This window comes from Miniopterus natalensis, chromosome 7 (genome assembly GCF_054644295.1).
Source record: "Miniopterus natalensis isolate mMinNat1 chromosome 7, mMinNat1.hap1, whole genome shotgun sequence".
Classification (NCBI taxonomy): Eukaryota; Metazoa; Chordata; class Mammalia; order Chiroptera; family Miniopteridae; genus Miniopterus; species Miniopterus natalensis.
In genome coordinates this window covers 73830251-73846644 of record NC_142087.1, presented here as the reverse complement: position 1 = coordinate 73846644, position 16394 = coordinate 73830251, and the positions used below count along the sequence as shown (strand labels likewise).

At 52.8% G+C, this 16394-nt stretch overlaps 1 long non-coding RNA gene across 2 annotated transcripts; it reads right to left on the bottom strand.

The window, feature by feature from the left end:
* Positions 1 to 212: 212 nt before the first annotated feature.
* On the bottom strand, positions 213 to 5469 carry LOC148092816 (uncharacterized). 2 transcript variants are annotated; one of them, XR_015714785.1, is made up of 3 exons: positions 4429 to 5469; positions 2924 to 2991; positions 213 to 305 (listed from the first exon to the last, which is right to left on the bottom strand). It is a non-coding gene; the product is annotated as an uncharacterized LOC148092816 (long non-coding RNA). The 2 variants fall into 2 exon arrangements; XR_015714786.1 differs by lacking the exon at positions 4429 to 5469 and adding an exon at positions 3799 to 3913.
* Between the last annotated feature and the right edge of the window lie 10925 nt (positions 5470 to 16394).

Genomic DNA, 16394 nt, shown 5'->3' with positions numbered 1-16394 from the left:
ACACACTATGTACACTTGCTGGGGTCTGCCCAGAGACAGGCTCTGGGGAGGCTGGGTCCGCCTCAGGGGGTGCTGGGTGGGGCTTCGGCCTCAGCAGGTCTCACGGTGAGCTCACACAGGCCCTGGCTTCAGCAGCTTCCCCTCGGAGGTGCTGACAGCCATCTTCATGGTGGGGCCGCAGAGCTGGTGGGCATCCCGGCCCCTTCTCTCCCTGTAGGGGGTCTTGGCTAAACTCTAATGGTTGGAAGATTATTGGCCTTCCTCAAGAGGTCACTGAGCAGGTCATCCTGGCAGCTGGGAATGTCCTACAGAGAAGAGAGCAAGAAGTGAAAGGCCCGAATGAGGGCCACGAGGGTCCTTAAACAGCCCTCTTTCACCCAGGATGTCTCCGATGCAGGCCACTTGGCCAGAACAGAAGTTTCCCGCTCCTGTTGGGCCTTTCACAGCCTAACTGGGCCCCACCACACACAAAGCCCTTGGTTGAGATGATGAGGCCGGGGCCACACATGGGTCAGGGAGAAAAGCCAAGTGTCACTCCAGCAGCCCCTCAACTTCACCAGCAGAAAAACAGACCTAGAGAGGGAAGCCGTTTCCAAAAACACATCCACTGGATGGGAGGGTCGGGGCTGGGAGCCTGGACACAGCCAACGGTTTCCAACTGCTCCTCATTCCGACCAAGCTCAGTGGGAGGCAGAGAGCTGCTGGGCACATTGTGCTCTCTTCCTTCTCAGGCCACCAGCTCAGACACCTGGTGAGGGCTTCATCTTAGGCCACAAGAAACAGAAAGGACGCCAGCAGCTCCTAAATGCCAGACTGACCTCACTCGAAACCCTCACTGCCACCTACACCTTTCTCTTGATCTGACAAGGGGGATGTAGGAACGGCGAGGTGGGGCACCAAGGGTAACTCTGGACTGTGTAGGGGACGGCCACCCCACAATTGTTCCCTTTAAGCTGCTATCCTGGCTGAGCAGCTGTATGTGGGCCAGGCTTCCGGTCTCCAGGGAACCAGTGTCCTTTCCCACCAGGTTAGCAGCATGCCAAGGCCCCCAGACCAAAGTCTGACCCTGCTCCGGTACCTGCAGCCCTCTGCCAGCACCTCACAGCCTGGAGGAGCCGAGTGGAGGTGTCCCCTGGGGTGGATGGACACCATGAGGAGAGGAAAGGAAGGAGTGCATGCGGAGGAGACAGGGGTCACCAGCAAGTGGAGTCAGACCCCAGGCAGCTAGACATGTCCAGAGCGTAAGTCTGTGGACAGCTCAGCAGCCCAGGAACCACCTGCACGTGCGAACAACTCCTGACCCAGGAAGACATCTGGACCCACAATTGACACACACACAGTCTGCACCAAAGGAGGAAAAAAATCAACCTTCTCAGTGACAAGTGTGGGGCAACCACCCTCCAGGCTGCCGTGTACCTGCGAGTGTCCACCACAGCCCTCAGGTCTGAGGATGAGAGCAGCTACAGGGAGGGGACACTTCCCTGGCCGAGGGCAGGCTGCCCCTTCCAGGCCTGCAAACCTCCCCTCCTGGCCCATTCCTCCAGCACATTCAGTATCCGGTCCCTGTCCCCGGGATCATCTGTGTCTATCCAGCTGCACACTAACAACTGCAGGACAGGGACTAGTTTCCACGGTCCCTGCTCACAGCTGGTGAGCAGCTGAGCTGCACTGAGAACCGGGGACACACCCGGAGATGCTCTGCTTCCCGCCCCGCCAAGCAGTCTGCTCCGGATTGACTGGGTCCACAGGGCACCCAGGTCCCAAGTGCTGGCGGGGGCCACAAACAGCAGCAGCTGGAAAACACCAGTTGGCAAGGGCATGTGGGGTGAGCCACAAATACTTGGTTTTCCTGAAGGCACAAAAGCAGAACGAGTCCCCTCTTTGAGAAGGGAAAACTTGAACTTAAAAGCCACCTCTGCCTTTGAAAAGGATGTGTCCCTAAGAGGCAACTGCGATACAAATCAACGGCCTCCACACCACCCCTGTATCCTGGAGCCCTCGCTGCACACTCCTCGCCTCCTCCTCGGGAAGAGGAGCTCGAGGAGCCAGAGCCCTCAGGAAGGAAACCCTCTCGTCCGAGGGTGAGCCTAAGTCGGGCTGCCAGTGAAACTTTCCGAGAGTGGTGGCCGACCCCTCCTGTCGTCATCCTCCCCCAGGGCGAGGAGAGAGGGCTCCGCGGGTCCAGCTGTGTCACCCCAGCCCTGTCTCCACCCGTCAGCTAGAAGCGTCTATGTCTGTGCGGATCAGTGCCAGCACCATTCAATATTTTACGCAGTGGAGAGGGCAGGAGACCACCCTCACTCCTACACTTACTGCTGATCAGTTCAGACACTGGGTCCCATTTGAACTCTCTCAGTCTTTGTTTTAATTAAAAATTGAGTTTCCCACCATTCTAGGAGCTTGTGTTTCAGGAATTACAAAAACCCAGAGCAACTTTTAATTTTTGAGAGGGGTGGCATAATTCACTGTTTCCCTTCTGGAGACATTTGTAATAGGCCTAAATCAGATGCAAGTGTTTCTAACAATCTCTGAGATGAAATTTACATCTTGGAGCTGCTCTGGGCAACTAACCTCCAGGTGAGGACAGCGAGACCTTCCTGCAGTCAGTGCTCTCTGCATGGGTCGCCAGGCCTTCCTTCAAGCAAGGACAGCCAGAGCCTCCAGAAGGAGGGCACTCCATAGGTAGTGACTTCCCCATCACTGGAGGTATGTAAGCAGAAGCTGCATGTTTAGGCCCCTCGGAGGTCAGGGAAGGAGTGTGGAGGAACTGTGGGTCCCCCGTTCCCACTCTAGCATTACAACTCTACTTGTACCCATTGTGTCAGTGGAACTTCCACACAGGAATTAACAGGAAGGACAAGTCCTGTGAATGAAAACAGGCATGAGAACCGAGGCTGAAGGGCACAGCACACCACCCACTCACCATGCTGCCTGCAGTTGGTGAAGTCGAGCTCCAGGAAGCGCTCACAAAGCTGTCATCTGAAGTCTAGCCTATGGTGAAAATAAGGCTGTGAGACAGGGGACCGGGGATACCCATGGCGAAACAGGCCTTTTGCCAAACGGCCACCTCTGACTCGGCCCAGCGCCTGAGTGGTGGTGGGGTCCAGCACCTGGAGGAGGGAGGGACGTGTGTACCGTCCCTTAGGACCTGCCTGTACTCTCCATCCCCCCATTTCTCCTGCTGGGACAGCCTCAGTCTCCAGACTTCTATTTGACTTAACTTTAAACCAGGCTTCTTTCTGCCTGTGCAATGACTGGGACTCCAAACGGAGGCAGAGTCCAACCTGAGGGTAATGCACCAAAAGCAGAGGTGCTCCCCCGGGGCCTTGTTCTCTCAGGGGCCCGAGGAAGGACAAGGAAAGAATCCAGCACCTGGGAGAGGAAGCTGACTCCCTAGAGACTGAGCCCTGCACCAGCAGCTCCTACCAGGAACAGCGCACAACCCCTGGGCCACCAGTCACTACTCTTTCCCCGAGAAGGGCTACAATTCCCTGGGCCTCAAACGTGCTAGTTTCTCTCTGACAGCAGCCCCAGATCCCTTTCAAAATGACTCTAGGGCCTTCCCTTAAGCTGCTCAGGACCGGCCTCTAGACAGTGACGTCATCTGTCCAAAAACAGTTGCAGGCAGAGCTGAGTCGGAACCTGTGTCTGTGTGATGCCAGGGCCTTTCCACAGCTGAGCCTATCTGCTGACCACAGCTTAGTTTCAGAGGCCCCTCCTGCTTCCAAGAGTAGGGGTCCCCAAGGACCCTGGGCTCCAGACGCTCATCCCTTCTGGTTGGACGGACCCATCACTCACTTGGGGTGAGGCCTGGGGCCAGGAGATAGGGTGTAGTGATGGCTGTAGACAAACAGTCTGGAAGCCCAGCTCTGATGACCAGGGCTTCATGGCTGGGCAGTGGCCGCCTCCATGTGGTCAAGGCTGCCTCCACGCAGGAGCCTCGCTTTGGTATTTGGTCCCGAGGGCCTGAGGCAGAGGAGGACAGTGAGAAATGGAGCTGCAGGGTGCCATGCCATGGCGAGGCTGTCACACTGAGGCCTAGCAGCATGGGCAGCGAGGCGCACGCACCACAGGAACAAAAGCTGAGCTCGCGTCTCGCAGGCTGTGCCCTGCAAAGGAGCTGTGTGGACATCAGCTCTGGAGATTTGCGTCCCTCCCACCACAGACACGATCCGTGAGGCTTCTCATGCTAAAGTGACTACATTGTTCTGGGACAGAACTACCACAACACTGCCGTGGGTTTGCATTTTCTACTTGATTGGTAACATACCTAAGGAGGCGGAGGTGTGTGCATGGAGCATGCCCCCTTCAGGCTCCTACACACACGTGTGCACATCCAACACTCCTTCTGGCTGGTTCTACCTTCCCAGGAGGGAGACGGGAGACCCCACCCTTCACTTCCCACCCGTAGCCAGGTCGCCCTCTGACCTTTTCCTGGGGGCCTGCTGTGGGTGTACTGTTCCTTTACCAGTGGGAGCACGATCGGATGGCCTCCAGGGGATCCAGTGGACTGGACGACACCTGTCATTCTCTGGACCCCCCTTTGTTTGTTTTAAAAAAGTTGAGTATGGCTTTGGCTGTGTCATATGACTCCTCCCAATGGAACAAAGGTCTGAACTGTCGTGCAGACATATTAAGCAGGGATAAAGAATTCCTGTTTAATAACACACATCCATATGGCTATGTATGAAACTTTTATAGGCACTTTGGTGCCATTCAAATACTTTTACAGAATTATTTTAGGGGAAGCTCTTCAATTTTACACTTACTCTTCCATTAGCGAGGGTTAAGAAACAAAAGCATTCCTCTGATTTACCATTGTTTAAATGTTTTTATTGATTTCAGAAAGGAAGGGAGAGGGAGAGATAGAAAAATCAATGATGACAGAGACTCACCATTGGGCTGCCTCCTGCAAGCCCGCTACTCGGGATCGAGCCTCAAACCCGGGGATGTGCCCTGACCATGTATCCAGCCATGACCTCCAGGTTGCCGTAGCGATGCTCAACCACTGAGCAACACTGCCTGGGCCTACTTACCGCTTTTTAATGTAAGAATACTATTCTAACAATGTTATAGAAGTGGTAGAAGTACCCCACTCTGTTAGCTCAAAGCTAAGCCCAGAAACAATGAATGTAACAAATTTACTTAAACACTGTGATCATAATTGTATTAAAACTACTTAATTAGCCTTGGCTGGTGTGCTTCAGCAGTTCGAGCATCGGCCCATGCAATGAAGGGCTCTCAGGTTCAATTTCTGGTCAAGGGCACGTACCTGAGTTGGGGATCCCTCCCTACCCCCAGTTGGGGCTCATGTGGGAGGCAACAAGTCCATGTATGTCTCTCACACCCATGTTTCTCTCTCTCCCTCTGTCTCTCCCACTCCCTCCTTCCCTGCCACTCTCTTTGAAAAGTAATGGAAAACATATTCTTGGGTGAGAATTAACAAAAAACCAAACAAAATTTAAAAAAAAAATCAAAATGTCTACTTTATTATAATGTGTACATATATTTAAACAAAAATAAAAGGTGGTATATCTATAATTCATTTATTTCTTCTTAAGTATCATGTAAACTTAGATTACTATCCACCTAGAAACTGAAAGTAGCAATTCAATTATGTGTAGACCTGCAAAAAATTGCTCTTTGCTGGCAGAGCGTTATTGCATAGCTAATAAAAATCATATAACAGATGTCATAATTTCTCTGCTTCCTCATTTCCATACTAAATGCTAATTTTGCATCAAACTACTGAAATAATGAAAGTTAAATAAAATTTACTTCATACAAATTTGTGTATAAAAAGTGAATAATCTGAACATGGTTGGACATGTTTAGACACAAAAAATGAGTGTATCAGAAAGCATTAATCTGTTCACTGAACTATTTAAAAAGATATACTACAAAATTACTTTTGAAAAAACCACCAAACTGGTCACCAGGCGTGGCTGAGCGGTTGAGCATCAAACCCATGACCCAGGGGACTGGGGTTTGATACCCAGTCAGGGCACAGGGCTGGGTTGCAGGCTCGATCCCCAGCAGGGGGCGTTCAGGAGGCAGCCCATCAGTGACTCTCATCATTGATGTTTCTCTCTCTCTCTCTCCATCTCCCTACCTCTCTGAAATTTAAAGACAAAATTAAAAATTAAAAAACAAAAAAACCCCAAACTTCACAAAACTGGAGTTTAATGGACAAAGCATCCAGAGGGCTCCTTGCTCTGGCAGAAGTCTCAGGGGATGCCATCAGCTGAAGCACCATAACGACTTCCCTGGAACAAGTCATTTCTGGCCTCCTTCATGCCATTAGTGAAGGTTTAAGTGAGAAGTGCACCAATAGCCTCATACCTCCAAGTCCAGTACATTCCTGACATGCTGTAGGTGCTTGGGGTCTATGGCTTTTGCTACAACTCTGTGATATTCTGTCGGAGCCAAACCATGTGGTTTTGGAGGATCCTGGTGTGGCACAGGAGGACTGGGCGGGGGGCTGGGAAAGCCCTGTAACAGCGCCGAGTTGTGGCAACACAAGGAACGAGGAACAGTGCCCACGGCTCCATCACACTGCAGGGAAGAGTGGGACTCGGCTCTGTGTGAGGGTGAGCGTGCCTCTCAGAAATAAAACCCTTACTGCGAAGGCTGACTCCCTAAGCAGCGGGTGCGTGCAGGGCCGGGAGACCCGAAGCACAGAGGACCCAGAGCCTGAGCCTGTCCTCTGTCCCTGCCCCCAGTGCCCAGTATGTCCTGCACTTTCCACTTGCCGGGCAGAAGGTAACTAACTAACCTGTAATGAGCTCCTGAGGACACTGGCTACTTGCAAAACTCACTAGAGCAGCTGCAGAGGCCACCCGGTGGCAGCTGGAAAGTGGAGCCGAGCTGCAGACGCACAGCGTCTACCCCACACTGCTGTCGCTGCGGGACCCTCACACCACAAAGGAGGACTCATTTGGGCGAGTGCGTGCATCGGAAAGCACGAGTCCCACGTGTAAAAGCCCCAGTGAGGCGCCAGGCTGACGGGAGCAGGCACTGGAGCAAGGACATGCTGGAAGGCCAGGCCAGTGGAATGAGCACCGGCCCAGGGGACGAAAACACGTCCCAGAGCCCTTCCACCGCCCATGGTCTGGGGACCCTCACACAGCTCCTCAGGCTTTGCTGAACTTGCAAGGTGGGGTTCAATCAACATCTGTCCCACTTACCGGGCTGGGAGACCGCGAGGACCGCCATGGTGACGACATGGAGCCTGCGGACCACACGGGGGGGGGGACCTGCCACACAGCTTTGTGGCCCGGCCAGTTCTCGGGAGTGGGGCTATCAGAAGGCAAGAAACAAAACCTCACCATTAAGGTTCTGGACCATGTAAAGATCCAAAGGCATCCCCAAGTTCTTCCTCAAACAGCAATACCATCCGCTATGTAAGCGTCACTGGCTCACATGCTGATCATGCACCTCCCTTCGTCTACACTCCCCGAATTAGACCTGTTCCTCCAACAACCCTGGGATCAGCTACAAGGAGGGAGCAGATACCGACTGGGAAGGTCATGATCTCATCACAGCGGCCTCCCTGACGCTGACAAGAGAGAGGGTCTCCATGCAAGGACAGAGTACAGAAGAGGCGATAGTGTTCTCTTTTCATTTTTAAAAAAATTTTTGAAAGCAGTGTGTGGGGGGGGGGGGTGACTACAAGGGGTAGTGGAAGAGCCTTGTGGCACTGGCCTGTTCTGTCCTGACTGTGGGGGACCATGCAGAGCTGCACACAGGCAGAGAGGGGAATGAGCCTGGGGATGGAGGACCATGCTCGGCCCGAGGGCCACCTTGGGCCTCTGCAGGGAAGAGAGCCAGTTCTGCTCACCCTGCTCCTGGGACTTCTCAGATTAACCACGTGGGCACCTGCGTTGCTTTCAAGCTCTGAAGGGCTCAATATACCAAAGAGAAAAGGTAGGCACCCTGCTCATCAGCGTCTGGGTCTGGCTGCATCAAAATGGGAACAGAAAGGGGCCAATCAGCAGCCACAGCCCGGCCCCCTTACTGGGTTTTAATTCCGGGGATAGTTTCTATATTTTTACAAAACAGACCATTTCCTTAAGTGACAATGTAACAGCACTGCCACGTTACCTGTTCGCTAGGCCTTGGATATGCGCCTTTAGCCTGTCTCTCTTCCATTTTCTGGCATCCACTGTCTCCTCAGCTTGCTGCACGAGAGGCTGTTCACCAAGACTCTGCTGGAAAGGATAGATATAAATCACAAAAATCGACACTGAACAAATCCCACTTTCCTCTTGCTTTGTGCACCATTAGACGTTCAATCCTCGGGAACTGGCAGAGCTGAAACCACCGACTGTGGCAGCTTGGTAGACATGGGGCACTTGCTGAGTGCCCAGAACAGCCTGCATACACGCTCCCCTCAGGATCTGTGGGCTCACCATTTGCGTTGATGTCAATACAACTCCACATCCCGTTTTCCCCTCTGTAGTTCTGCGACTGGGCTGTGTCCCTCCTGGATCTGCTGACAGAGCCCCATATTCTACACGTTGCCCAGCTTTGCTTTCCTGGAGTACAGTGGCACAAACACCAAATGTACCACCAGTTTTTGGAGGGAAAGTGTCCTAAAATAATTTCAAACTTGTTGAAAACTAGTATCTAAATTTACATGCTAACATCAAAATCAATCCACTGCTCACTAGCTCCTAGATTATCAACTGCAAGGATCACAAATCGTCATCACTGGCCCACACTCCCTGGACACCTGAGTGACGACAGGCCTTTAGGGAACATTGGTAAGCGCCATCCTTGCTGTCAGGGACTTTAAACCTGGTTGGAGAAAGCACACCAGTGGACATGGAAACGGCTACTCTTGAGACACCCTTAGTTCACACTGCATGTCAGTTACCTCAACAGGCTGTGATAGGAAACAAGGAAGAGTCAAAAAGAATGTTCTAAGAAAAACTAGAGCACTCAGGAATTGCTCACACAGTGCCGGGTGCAACGGCACCAGGCAGAGAAGTGAAGGCGGCTCCTTTACCTAAGATGGGAAGAGTCCCTGAGCTGACTGACACGGACAGACAAACACCACAGCGAGCAAAGGAAAAGAAGCCTTGGAAGCAGAAGTAATAGATCTAGAGGCAGAAGATAAAATACAGCAGCCCCCCTTTATCTGCAGGGGTCCATTCCAAGCCCCCATAGATGCCTGAAACTGTAGATAGTACTGAGCTTTACACACAGACCATTTCACTTAAAGGAAGCACCTGACAGCTTCCTTTTGGCAGATCCAAATGGCCAGCTTACGTTTTAGGGCCATTAGAAGTGAAGTAAGGGCTATTTCAACACCAGCAGTGCAATGCTATGACAACTGGTCTGAAAACAGACGTCAAGGGCAGGTGGCAAGTAAAGCATCCTGGATGGAGCAGGACAGCCCGAGATTTCACCAGGCTTCTCAGAACATCGCACCATTTAAAACTTCTCAATTGTTTCTTTCTGTAACTTTTCATTTAATTATCTTTGCACCATGGCTGACAGCAGGTGACAATCCACAGAGAGCAAAGTGGGGATAAAGGGGACCATGGTGGTGGGAAGTTAACTAGCAATTCCATTGGCTGCCTTCAAGGTGCCTGTTGGGGTGAAGCTGGTTTCAGGGGCAGGGGAAGGCCCTGCAGGCCTGCACTGCTGTGTCCTGGCTTATGACCTTGACCTTCCATGTGAGGCTCTTCAAGCCAGTGTTGCAGACTAGCTTAGTGCTTCAGAAAGGCTGGCTCCAGGAGCAGGTGCACAGAAAAGGCCAAGGTAAGGGGAAGGGGTCCAGGACAAAGCAAGGGCGAGGGGAGTGGCAGTCAGGTTTGGAGCCTGAGGCAGTAAATGCTGAATGCAGGTGTCCCCTGAGGACAGCGGTGGGAATGGCCACTCAGTCCCCGGGATGAAAAGCCTCCAGAGCTTTCCCCCTACTCTTCATCATGGGAATTTCAAGACATGAAAGTAGAAGAATAGCCGATTCACCACGCGCAGCTCCAACAGGAACCCACCACTGTGCCCAGTTTCCAGCCCTATGTCCTCATCATTTTGCGGGAGCCCCTGGGGACTGAGGCCCTGCACAGGATTCCTGATCTGCGGGCAGCATCCTCCAGGAGTTTCACTCCTTCCCGCACCCTCCGCAGAGACTCTCTCCCGCTCCCCCCACCCCCCTGCCCCCCTTGTTCTTCCCACTTTCCTCCCTTCCTGGGCCTCCTGCTCCCCTTGCTCTGCGCTGGGTGCAGCCTCCGCTCGCCCTCCCGGGGCCTCCTGGGCGCCCGACTCCCCTCGTCCCTTTCATGGGCGGCCTGTCCTCCCTCCGCCTCCCCGCTGCTGTCCCACCAGCCACTCCCGCGCCCCCCCAGGGCTCCCAGGACACCGTGGGCATCCCGCGGGGGACCGGAGCCTCTGGAACTGGCTCACCTTCCTCCAGGCTGTTCGCGCCCAGGCGGGATCCAGCCCCTGGACCTGTCGCCCCCCCGCACTCCCCGGGAGCGCCCGTTTGGGGGGCGGGGGGCCGGGGGCCTTTTGGGGGTGGCCCTGGATGGGGCAGAGCTGGGCCCTCAGAGGCGGTGGGGCCTGGGGTGGCCTCGGGGCGCGACCCTCGGGGCCCTGAAGGGGTCCGCTGTGCCTGGGCCCGCGGGCCTTCCTCAGCAGGAGCTTCTCCTTCCTAGGACCCTGGACGCTTCCTCCCACCTGCATGGGTCTGCTCCCCAGGTCCGCTCATGGCCTCGGAGGCAGGGGGACTGTCCCTGGGGGGTCTCCTGCAGAGCTCCCCCGGCTCCAGCTTCAGCTGCTTCTGGCTCCACTGGCCCCTGCAGGCCCGCGCCTGCCCTGGAGCTTCCTGCAACTCCTGCAGGCAGGAGGGCGGGAGCCAGGGAACCAGGCAGCCCCACCACGTCCCTCCCAGAGCTCGGTCCCCTCCCTGGGAGCTGAGCCCAGACACCTGCTCACTGAGCCCATGACACCCCCATTTATGGTCAAGGGGCCTCTTCACCACCCGCCACAGGAGGAAGCCGCTTGTGTGCTGGGAGCCCGTGACCTGTCTGGACATGGTCCACCCACCTGAGGGTCTGCGGTCGGGGACTGACCCTCCCCCCAATTACCCTGGATGCTGGGAGCCGGCTACCTGTCTGGACATGGGGCACGGAGCCTGAGGGCCTGGAGCCAAGACTCAGCCCTCCCCACAAGTTCCTGTGAGGAGCCGAAATAAAGGTAATTCCCAAGGTCTGGGCCCATGCAGGAGGCAGGATGTTTACTCTGAAAGTGTGTTTGTGCAGCTTGAAGGAACTACTTTGTATCGGCCTCACCTCCTTACCAGTTGTTTCTTACTCACTAGTAATAAAGGCCCTGGAGCCATTTGGGGCTGCACCTCATTCAGGGCAGTCCTCCTGATCCCATAACTTTGTTTGTCTCTTTAATTCACCCCCCCCCCCCAAACTCAGGTTTGTTCAGCCTTCAGGCTGCTTCCTGACATTTGTGGGCAGGGCGTGAATCTTTCACCAGTGGGTGCATTTACCTGGGTGGGAACCTACCCACGAGAAAATGTGCGGTGGTGTCTCTGGGTGTATTTCTGGGGAATTTCATACTCAGCTTGCTGGTCTGAGACTCGTGTTTCTGCTCAGCCTGGGAGACACCTGGACCGATTTTCTCCTGCAGCCCAGAAGGAAGCCACCCTGCCCGCACCTTGATTTCTGGGAATGAGTATTTCACAGGCTGAGGTGGGAGCCCTGTAGGCTGACCAAGCTTCAGTGTGGAGAGCTCTGATCACTGCCCACCTGCCTGGCCAAGGTCTCCTAAGCCCCTGGAGAGAAGCAACAGGAGAGGAAGGGACCCCCAGCTGCAGCCCCCAGTCTTGGGGTGAGCAGCAGGAGGAGGGGGTGCCTGGGGCACTGGCCCATCCCTGCCTCCCTGGCCAGGGCTGATTTCGGGCCTGGGGCCCTGGGGGTCCAGTGTGCAGCACTGTGCAAAGGAGAGGCAAGAGCAGGCATGACAGAGTTCGTCTTCTGTCTGTCCCCACCTCCTCCACGGCTGCATATACTCAGCACCCCCCCCACCCCCCACCCTAGTGTCTGCAGGGTCTGGCTTCTCTTGTTCCCCCTGGAGCCCATGCCTTTCTCTCATTCAATGATTTCTCTGGTGCAAATTGGGAAGAGGGAGTCAGTCACCCTTTCCACCACCCCATTTAACAGGAACCAAGTGAATTAACTCCATTTATTCCCACAGAGCTGTGAGAAGGGGTCTGGCCTGGACAACTCTCCTCCCACCAGGGGCAGAGCTCCTGAGTCTGCCCCAGCCTGTGATCCCAGGAAAAGGGGATCAGTGCTGGGTTGGAAATCAGAGCCCGACCGCTCAGAATGACAGTGCAGAGGTCTTAGATATTCGGCCCTGTTGGAGCCTGGGCCATGGCCCTGCACAGCCCCTGGCCAGCTGTGTGAAGAGATTGGACTGCCAAGGAGAGCTGATATGTAGATGTATTTTTGATCCCCAACTACTTGGTGTGGCAGCCAGGGGGTGACAGGGAGCCAGACAGAGCTGAGGTATTAGGATTGTGTCTTTGGGTGAGCATCTATCCGGGAGACAGGCAGGCATGTGTGGGCGCTACAGCTGCATTGTGGGGAAGCAGGTCCATGTGAACTCCCCAGTGAGTTGAGTCAGCTCAGCCCTGGGAAGGAGAGGAAGCACCCGCCACCCCTTCTACAGGGTAAGGGCACTATGCCCAACTTGGGGCTGAGTAAACCACCTCTGCAGAGTGCAGCTCCAGGGGGAAGGGAGAGCAGCTCAGAGCAGAGACACCCAAAGGCAAGACCCAAGGCAGACTCAGCCCTGGGGCTCCAGAGGCCCTGCCCACCACAATGCTTGGGGTTCCCCCTGGGAAGCTTCAGACAGGTTGCCAAAGGCCAGGGAGGTGCCTGGGACTGACGATGGAGGCTCTTTTAAAATCATTTTCCCAATTGGGTCAGTGTCTGATTTCCTTCATTTTAAGTACTTTTCACCGGTCTTGGAAAAGCATGCGTCTCATGGGTTTCAAGAAAGTCTCCATATCGGAGGAACTGGGGCCACTTTGACCAGTAAAAACACAGGTTGCCCTATAACCTTCCCTAGGCGGAAGGACACAGCTTCTCATTTAAAAACACCCAGTGTTGAGTAGCTCTCCCTTTCATTCTCACAGAAGCTTAACGCTGAGGGAGGAGGCAGGGAGTTGGGGATGGTGAAGGAGAGAGAAAGTAGCCCAGCAGCTACAAGGGCCTTAGTAATGTCCCCTTTGGGGTAATTTCAGTTTCTTCTAAACTATTAGTAAGCAGAAGGGAATGTGTCCTCATAGTCCTCAGAGCAGCCATGTGCTTGCCTCTGTTTCTTTTCTCTTTCTAAATCCCGCGTCAGTTTTCTGTAGCCCCTCTCAAGTTGAACAGACTCCTCTGCCGGAGTTCCCAGCAAAGCTCATTTAGTAATTCTGTTGCTTTGCTCCCAGAAACCAGTAGGTACATTAATTAGAATAGGTCAGAATAGCCAGAATCACATGTTCTAACAGTTAAATAGTTTTGTGAACCCCTCAGAGACCCAGAGAAAATTGGGTCGGTCTTTAGGGACATTCCTTAATCCTGTTCTAGTCCAAGGAATATATATAATCATTGGTTCCCTCTGCTTGAGGTTGGCTTTTCCATGAAAGGCGCTCATAGAATTCCTGGATTATCCTTGTCTGAATTTCTATTCTCATTTTTCCTTAGGCCAGTAGGCAGTGGCAGTAGAGAAGTTAGAAGGCAAGAAAGAAGGGAGGGGAGGGCAAGTCCAAACAAGAAAGCTCAGAAAGCAAAGGATATAGGGCAGGAGCTGCAGAAAGGGGAAGAATGGGTTGTTGGCACTTATTAGCTTCAGAAGCCTTCCTGAGTTCAGACACAGTCTCTAAAATTTCTTATTAACTTCTTGTGAAGAAGAGATTTTATCTTTGCTCCTCCTAAATTCTTCTAATTTCCAATCAAGATATGCTTCCAATTCATTCAGTTTCACTTTTCTCATTTTGCATGCAAAAAAAAATTAATTTAGTCATCCACAGAGTTCCGTTTTGGCCATCTTAAGTTGATATCACTTCTAGTTAAATCTTCTCATTTCTGTAAGTACTTGCAAGTAAAGCCTTTCTATTTATTGTATATGTGTAGAAGAAGTACTAATAGGGGCTGGGGCTGGAACTTTTCAGCCTTGGAGGCACAATTTCCCATGTTAATTTTAGTTTCCTTTGGATATTTGCAGAGTCTGAGCAAATTTCTAGGGATATCGTGTGATGGGTTGAAGTATGCTGCTTATGGGTTGAACTGCAAGAGGCTATTACCTCCCAAGTAGCACCAACCCCTCTTATGTGTCTCAGTTTCTCCCCCAGCTGTCTAACACAGCCTTGAGGACTCAGAGCACTAGGTAACCAACATTTATGTGCACATCCCCGGACTTAGTTTTCCTATGGGACTCCTGCATGTCATGAGGATGCCCTCTGACACCTCCACAGAGATTCTTAGTCACCTAAGAATACCCAAGATTAGAGCTGGAGCCCAAAGAGTTCAGACTCTCCTCTACCCAGCAAAAGCTTTTCTTCAGACTCACAATGATTTCAATCGAAAAGCCAAAATTAAAAGGAGTCTCCCATCTCAACTCCTATCCTGAGGTTTCAAGTCATCTCTAGCTTGGTCCTCTCAACCCTTAACCTTCAGCTCCACATTGAGGATTTTTTTTTAAAAACAGCTCAAATAAAGTCAGACCTCTTACTCTAAAACGGGGGTTCCAGAATTTTGAGAAAATCTCATGCAAGTTCACTTGATGCAAAGCAAGAAACCGGTGGGGCCCAGTGGGCCCCTGTTGATAACTAGCATGAGCCCAGGTCTTCAAGCTGGTCCCGCGTGGGCTTCTCTGGAATTCTTTGCCCTATGCCAAGGAAGTGTCCATGTAAGAAATGTTTAAAGCTGTAGAGAATTTTTATGAGTTTATTTGAGCCAAACTGATGACAATTGCCAGGAAGCAAAATCTCAGTGGAATGAGAAAATGCTCCTGAGAATTGCAGTTTGGCACCTTATTTTATACATTACATTCAAAGGAGGGGGCAGAAGGGGTCACATGAAATCCACTGGCGCCAGTTTAGGGAGGCAGAAGAAGGCAAAGTGGGGACCTCTCTGGAGTTGGATAAAAAGTAAAAGAAACAGACACATATTCTTTTACACAGGTGGGTAGAGGAGAGTTTGCAGGGGACAATGAACACGACAACCACAGCAACGCGGGCTCTGTGGGCTCCTGCTCTGCTGGGAGGTTGTACCCTGAGGGTCTGGGGAAAGGAAATTACCCTGATGTTCCAAAGCTATGTTATTGTACATGGAAAAAGGACAGGCTCAGTTGAGGTGTAGACTGACCTTTCTCAGGAAAGATACCAGTCTAGGCCGTGACCACCAGCCATGACTCGCTTTCAGTTAGAAAGTTTAATTTCAGACCGTCCTATGTGGTTACTTCAGGTCTCTGAGTTTTTGTGTTTTTTTATTTTTTAAAAAAATATTACTGATTTTAGAGAGAGAGGAAGGGATAGAGAGTGGGAGAGAGAGAAACACTGATTTGTCCCACTGATTTGTGCATTCACTAGTTGATTCTCCTATGTGCCCTGACTGGGGATGGAACCTGCCTCTTTGTCGCATCTCGATGATGCTCTAACCGGCTGAGCTACCAGCCAGGCTCTGACTCTGAGTTTGTGAGCCCCCCCGTGCTGGCCTCCATTGAGCTTGTCAGCTTTAGTGTGTTGCCCCTTTTTCGCCCACCCTGCCTGTGAAGGTGTCAGAGGAACTGGGTGATGGCTTTGAGAACCTGCCCAAAGCCTCCTTGCACATGACAGTAATGAAAGGAAGTCAGGGCTCATTCCCAGTGTTGGGTGTCTTGAGGGTAGTGGTGCAAGTCAGCTCTGCGGGTCTAGCACAGCTTAGAGTGACTCCGTTGCTGCTGGAAATGGGCTCCTTTCATGAAGTCATGAGGAAACATTCACGGGAGGTGAGGTGTGGTTAAGTCTATTGAAGCTGGAACAAGCACAAAGGACTGTCCTGGGTTCTGCTCTGTCCCACTGTGGAAAAAGTCCAGACTTTCCTTCATCTGGCCCAGAAATGGGGCCAGTGTCTAGAAATTCTGAGTCATGCCAAGTCTTAGTCCAGTGTGGTCTCTGTCCCCATCTGGCTGGCTTAGTCTGTCCCCACTGTGCTCTGGGTAGCACAGGGCCCAGGCTCGGGCTTGGAGCCCACACTCGGAGGCGGTGCGGCTGTTGGACCCCAGGTGCTGCTGGGCCTGCTGACTGCTGGTGAGAGAGACGGCGTGGCCAACCCGGTGAAGGAGCGTTACCCGTTGTGGGAGGACAAGCGGGAGCGAGCTCTGTTGAGCTTGGATTGTAC